Source organism: Panthera onca, chromosome B3 (genome assembly GCF_046562875.1).
Source record: "Panthera onca isolate mPanOnc1 chromosome B3, mPanOnc1 haplotype 2, whole genome shotgun sequence".
Lineage (NCBI taxonomy): Eukaryota > Metazoa > Chordata > Mammalia > Carnivora > Felidae > Panthera > Panthera onca.
Window position 1 is genome coordinate 69,931,052 of NC_138344.1, and position 6,803 is coordinate 69,937,854.

The 6,803-nt window shown below is 36.7% G+C and overlaps 1 pseudogene; it reads right to left on the minus strand.

The window, feature by feature from the left end:
- Positions 1-5,529: 5,529 nt before the first annotated feature.
- LOC132669680 (olfactory receptor 4F15-like) lies at positions 5,530-6,474 on the minus strand (annotated as a pseudogene).
- Positions 6,475-6,803: the final 329 nt, after the last annotated feature.

Genomic DNA, 6,803 nt, shown 5'->3' on the forward strand with positions numbered 1-6,803 from the left:
TTTTTTTCCTTTTTTGCATGTGGGTATTTTTTTTTTTTTACCACCACTTGTTGAAGAGATTATCTTTGCTGCATTATAATGTCTTGTTCCTTTGCAAAAAATCAGCTGAGAATATTTATGCAGGTTTATTTCTGAGTTATGTATTCTATTCCATTGATTTACCTATCTTTGTGTGTGTGTGTGTGTGTGTGTGTGTATGTGCGCGCGCGCGCGCCAATTCCACACTGTCTTGATTACTATAGGTTTATAGTACGTTTTTAAAAACTTAGTCTTTATTTTTGCATAACATGAATTTAAACAATTAGAGAAGGAGGAAATTTTGCTAAAACCTCACACTAATACCCAGAGTAAGTAATATTATAGTAAGCTTTGATGTCAGGTAATGTCACTCCTTGAACTGTGTTTTTCAATATTTTGTTGGCTATGGTGGGTCTTTGCCTCTCCATGTAAGCGTTAGAATCAGTTTCTCAGTACCTATAAAATAAGTTGCTGGGATTTCTTCTCTCTGAAGAACTTCTTTTAACTTTTCTTTCAAGGCAAGTCTCCTGGCAGCAAATTCACTCAATTTTTATTTCTCTGAGAATGTATCTCTTTCTCCTTCACGTTTGTAGAATAGTTTTGAAAGGTACAGAATTCTAGGGCTCTACTTTTTTTTCTTTCGATACTCTAAATGTTGTACTCTATTCTCTTTTGCATGGTGTCTGAGGAAAAGTTGGATGTAATTTATTTATTTATTTTTTTAATAGGTAGGGTGATATTTTTTCTTTGACTTCTTTGTGGATTTTTTTTCTTTACCTTTGATTTCTTCAATTCAGAAATGATACGCGTAGGTGTATTTTTGGGGGGGATTTATCCAGCTTGGTCTTCTTTGGGATTTCTGGATCTGTGGCTTGTTGTCTGACATTAAGCTGGGGGAAAATTCGCAGTCATTACTGTTTCAAATATATTTTTGTTTCTTTTTCTATTTTTTTCTCTCTGATATTCCCATTACACATGCTACATCTTCTTTAGTCGTCCCATAGGTCTTAGGTATTCCATTCTAGTTTTTTTTTTTCTTCTTAGTTCTCTTTGCCTTTTGGTTTTCAAGGATTCTATTAATATATCATCTGGCTCAGGGATTCTACCCTCATCTGTGTTCAGTCTACCGGTAAGCCCATCAAAGGCATTCTTTATGGCTTATGTCTGTTATAGTGTTTTTGACCTGTAGTATTTCTTTTTTTCCATTAGGAATTCCATCTCTCTGATTATATTGGCCATCTGTTCTTGCATGCTGTTTGCTTTATCCATGAGGGCTCTTAATATATTAATCATAGTTTTAAATTTCTGGTCTGATAATTCCAACATTCTTGCTTTGTCTAGCTCTGATGCTTGTTATGTCTCTTCAAATTTTGCTTTTGCCTTTAAGTATATCTTGTGATTTCTTCTTGATAGGTAGACATGACATACTCAATAAGAGAAACTGCTATAAATAGGCATTTGGTAATGTGGTGGTGAGGTGTGAGTAGAGAGGAAGACTTATGTAGTGCTATAATTAAGTCTTGATTTTGAGTGAGTCTGTTTCCGAACTGTAAACTTCACAAGTGTTTCTCACTTGTTTCTTTTCTCTTAGATGGGACATGATGGCTGGAGTGGGCTAGAGTTGGATATTTGCCTTCCCAGGTCAGTTACTCTTATACTTAGTAGGTTAGATTTTGATTAACTAGTTTCCCTGAGGGCAGGGATTTTTGAGAAAATCAGAGTGCTCTGGCATATTTCCAAATGGCTCCTTTTCCTCTCCCTCTGCCAAAAGTCTGAGGAAGTTTTTCTCAAATATTTATTAGGTGAATCTGGTCAAGCTGCCTAAAGTAAATTTCACAGTATTATTGATGCTCCCTATGGGTATGTCCTCCTGGACAGTTTTTAACTCTCAGAGTTGTCTACCCTCCAGGAATTCATCAATCATGGTTTAGGTTTGTATCTGCTTCAGTAAGCTATGATGGCCCATATTTGCCTGTCTGTCTCTCTAATCTTGGGGTAGCAGTTTGCCCCATGTCCTCCCCTCTCTTTTGAACCCAAGAAGAGTTGTTGATTTTTCAGTCTGTTCCACTTTTAACTTGTTAGGATAGAGTAATTATTCCAAACTTCTTACGTGCAGAACTAAAAAGCAGAAGTCTTTCCATTTGTTTTTGACAAATTTAAAGTTAGTCTGGCAAAATATAGTCTTTGTTCATGTTTTCTCTTTGCGTTGCCTTGTTTAAAATTCCATATTTTATAGAACAACTATATGAATTCCACCAACAGTTTTAAAAGCTGTTTTATACTGAGAACAAACTGAGGGTTGATGGGGGGTGGGAGGGAGGGGAGGGTGGGTGATGGGTATTGAGGAGGGCACCTTTTGGGATGAGCACTGCGTGTTGTATGGAAACCAATTTGACAATAAAATTCATATATTAAAAAAAAAGCTGTTTTATGACACAATATAAAAAATATTTTGATCCAATTTATTTTGAACACGTGTCTTGTATGGTGTGAAGAACCTAACCATTTTGTTTGTTCAAATGCTTAATTATTTGTGTGTATATGGATTTATTCACTCCTGTTTTGGGAATCCACATTTACTGTAGGATAAAACTTAAATCCGTCCTGTACTTTGTTTACTATTCTAATCATTGTATTTTCATTATTATGAGTGTACATTCAACATATTTCCTACCTCAACCTTTTCTTAAATGTTAACATATTGGTTTCTGTGGCTGATATTTCATTTATTCTCTCCATTTCATACCAAATGGGTTACTTGTTTATTTCATGTGTTTAAGGAAAGCAAAAAACAAAATAAAGCAAAACACCAAAAACACACAGACAAAAAACATAATTAACCTTGTATTTTGCTGGGAATTGTCAAATGACTCTAGTCTATGATATTTGTCCTCATAAGTGTGGATCAGTTTTTAAATTTCTGTATAACTGGGATTGTCACTTAAAGTGAGTAGTGGTTACTTACACATGGGTCATATTGATATGTGATATAATTGCTTCTTTAGCTGGAAGAAAGCATGAAGAAATACAAGTAAATTCTTATTTATGTTTCTGTTCTTACTACACTCCAAGAATAGTGTTAAATAGCAGAGCTGATCACCTGGCTCACCTACTCTAGTGCTTATATAATAGGCCCATGAATGAAGTGGTTAGTTCTGAATAGTAAGGATGAAGTCTTTTCATGGTTCCTTTCTGTACCCCTGAGCCCTTGAATGAAGTAGTTTTAAATGTTAAAGATGAAGTCTTTGCATGGATTCTTTCAGTATGGTTTCTTCTCAGTAAGGCAGTTATAGTGACAACCACTGTTGAATGTCCTTCCAGAAGCACAGATACATGCTGAACCCTGATGTGGTTTTATCTCTGGATGAATTTAATCAGCAACTTGATGACTAGTTATTTACATGAGGTCTTTTTCACGCTGGAAGAAGAGCGGACAGTTCTTACTGGGATAAACATGTTTTCCATGTATGGCTTTGACTATCCTTACAACTGTACCTTGGCCATTAAGTGACAACTGTACCTTGGCCATTAAGTGATCCAAAGACATACGGAATGTCTAATATCCTTCATAACATTGCTTTGGGCAAAGAAATATCTTTACAGCCTAGAAAGTACAACAGTGAGCACACAAACAAGTGATCCATTGGTGCAGTAATATGCTGTGTCATGCAGAAGCTGTCCGTATGATAGAACATGAGAATAGCCTTTTAATGGTGCAAGTAAAGGTATAAGTGAGTGCATCTGGGGAGACACTTTGTGCTTTAACATGCAATACATACTTTGAACCAATGGACATTATAAAGTATTACGTTCTAGAATGCATAGGTTTGGAAAATGAAAGTAGATGGTGAAAGTGGCTCCGTTAACCATCACTTCCTTCGAGAACTTGAGCTTTCTGGACCTACAACTTTGACCTCCACTGGGGGGTTAGTGAATGCTTCTTCTGGGAACAGAGTAAGCATTTTAATAAACCTAAAGTTTTAGTAGCTCACTGGTCATTTTGATTTCCTTGTGTTTTTTTTTTATTTTTTTTTAATGTTTATTTTTATTTCTGAGACAGAGAGAGACAGATCGTGAATGGGGGAGAGTCAGAGAGAGAGGGAGACACAGAATCCGAAACAGGCTCCAGGCTCTGAGCTGTCAGCACAGAGCCCGACGCGGGGCTCGAACTCACGGACCATGAGATCATGACCTGAGCCAAAGTCAGATGCTTAACCGACTGAGCCACCCAGGGGCCCCTATTTCCTTGTGTTTATAGATCAGCAAAGAACAGCTACTGTCATGCGAAGTATAATTAACTGTCATTATCCCAGAAAAATAGAATTGGTACTATACTTGGTCGTAACTCTAAATGGGCAATTGCAGTGATTACAGCCTGATAAGATCATGGTAATCACGGATTTCAACTTCTTAGATAAGAAGATATGGATCTGGACACGTTATCTAGACCAGCAGAAGTACTGGACAAATGTGTGGGAAATCTAGAATGGATTAGGGAGGAAGAAGATAGTGAATATCTTCCTGGGAACATGTGCAGTGTATAGAACCCATTAACACTTGTTTCATTAATACTCCTGTGTTTGATAATGATGGAGTGAATTTATATGGAACATGAATGTCTCTGAGCATGGGAAGATGTGGACTGTTTCTGATGCTTTTGATGCCATGCATATATCCTTCTGCACATAATATTCCCAAGAATGTAGATTGTTTTACACCATAAGCTGCAGAGGTACTCTGCCTGAAGACTTTTCTTTAGATGTCATAACTGCTTAACCCACTATGTGGGGAAGCCTGTAACTGCCATGGAGTCAATGCCTCAGAGCTACCCCAACACAGAAGTAAACAGCTTCCCTCTCAAGTGAAGCAATTAAATGTCATAGAATATGTACAGTCACTTAGAGGGCCACAGTAGGATTGTACCCTAATGTTTACAGTAGTAGGATATTAGTTAATACATCCTCTGCTGTCTTTGTTTTCTGTGTTTCATGTCTCCACTTCCGAACCAGTCTCCTAGCAGTCCCTTCTAAATAAACTCCTTACCTTCTGATTTTGTCTCTCGGTCTTCTTTTAAAGCCACTGTGTACACACACACACACACAGACACACACATATACACACACGCATATATGTACACATACACACATACATATGTAACAATTTGGTTTGATAATGCTTGAGATTCATTATGACATTTTACAGATTATTTTTAGACTTTATGAATAGCAGAAACCATGTTATTATATCCTTTCATTTGCAAAATAACTAGAAATTCAAATTTAAAACGTTTTTGTCCGATGATGCTGTTTGCTGTAAGAATATCAATTTTTAGTGTGATGTATTTACATTTTCCATCATGGTAATGGTCTTATACTCCACAAGTGAAGTAGTAGCAGGATTAGGATGGCAGATGATGAGTTTGTTCAAGGTATGTTACATTTGGAGTACCTAAGTGGAGACAGCCAGCATGCAATTGGGTATTTCGTTTTAAAGCTTCAAAAATATATGTGGTCAACAAATTCTGGAATATGCTATCTTTTTGCACAGTTGTTTTATTGATACCCTTATGTCTTTGTTCAGTAATGTACAGATGGCAGAATTCGTGACAGGGGTGATAGCAAAGTCAATAACAAACAGGTATTTATCAGTTGATGATGTGGGGAAAGGCCATACATAGAGAAACATGAATGGAGTGAAAAAAGAACCACGACAATGATGTGAGTTGACAGAGTGATAAATGCTTTGGATAAGTCTCCTGAAGAATGTTTCCAGACAGTGACCAAAATAAAGACATAGGAAAGAAGTAGCAGGAAGAAGGTGCCCATGCTCATGAAGCCACTGTTGGCAGCAATAATAAACTCAAACTTGGCTGCATCTGTGCATGCAAGTTTTATGATCCTGGGAAGTCACAGTAAAAGCTGTCTTCTTCATTAGGACCACAAGAAGGCAAGTTTATAATCAAAGCAAACTGAGACATAGCATGAATCAGCCCAGTTACCCATCCAGTGATTACAAATGAAACACATATTTTAGGGTTCATCATGTTCAGGTAGTGAAGCGGCTTATAGATTGCTGTGCACCTGTCAAATGCCATGGCGATGAGTAACACCATCTCCACTCCTCCTATGATGTGGATGAAGCATATCTGTGCCATACAACCTTGGAAAGAAATTACTTTGCATTCACTTAAAAGGTCTTTGATTGTCTTGGGGACTATAATAGAAGAGAGGCCCACATCAATGAAGGACAAGTTGGCCAGCAGGAAGTACATAGGAGAATGTAAGTGAGAATCAAAAATTATCAAAAACAAAATAAAAAGATTTCCCAGCATGATCACTAAATAGAGCAAAGAACATATCAAGATAAAAACAAACAAACAAACACCCTTTTTCTCCCAAGAGCAAGAAAGGCCAGTAACACAATCTCAGTGACCACAGAATCATTTAGACCATCCATTGACTGGAACAGGAGAGCTGATTTTTCAAGTGACCGGATGATAAAAATTAAAAAGGGTAAGTATCACTGGCAGAAACATAGCTTTCCTGTTTTCCTTGCTAATTAAGTTAGATATAATTGACTGAAAGGAGAAAAATGAAGAATTTGGAAGAAATAAGGTTAGCCACAAATCACTATATAGAGGGGATATTTGAAAGAAAAAAAATATGATTGTAAATTTTGCAGATAGAGCCAAAGGGGTTATTTTAATTTTAATTCCATAGTTAAACCTCATTTTAATTTTTCTCAAAGATTTCTTGATCATTTTCCTGACCCTTCCCCTAAGTGTT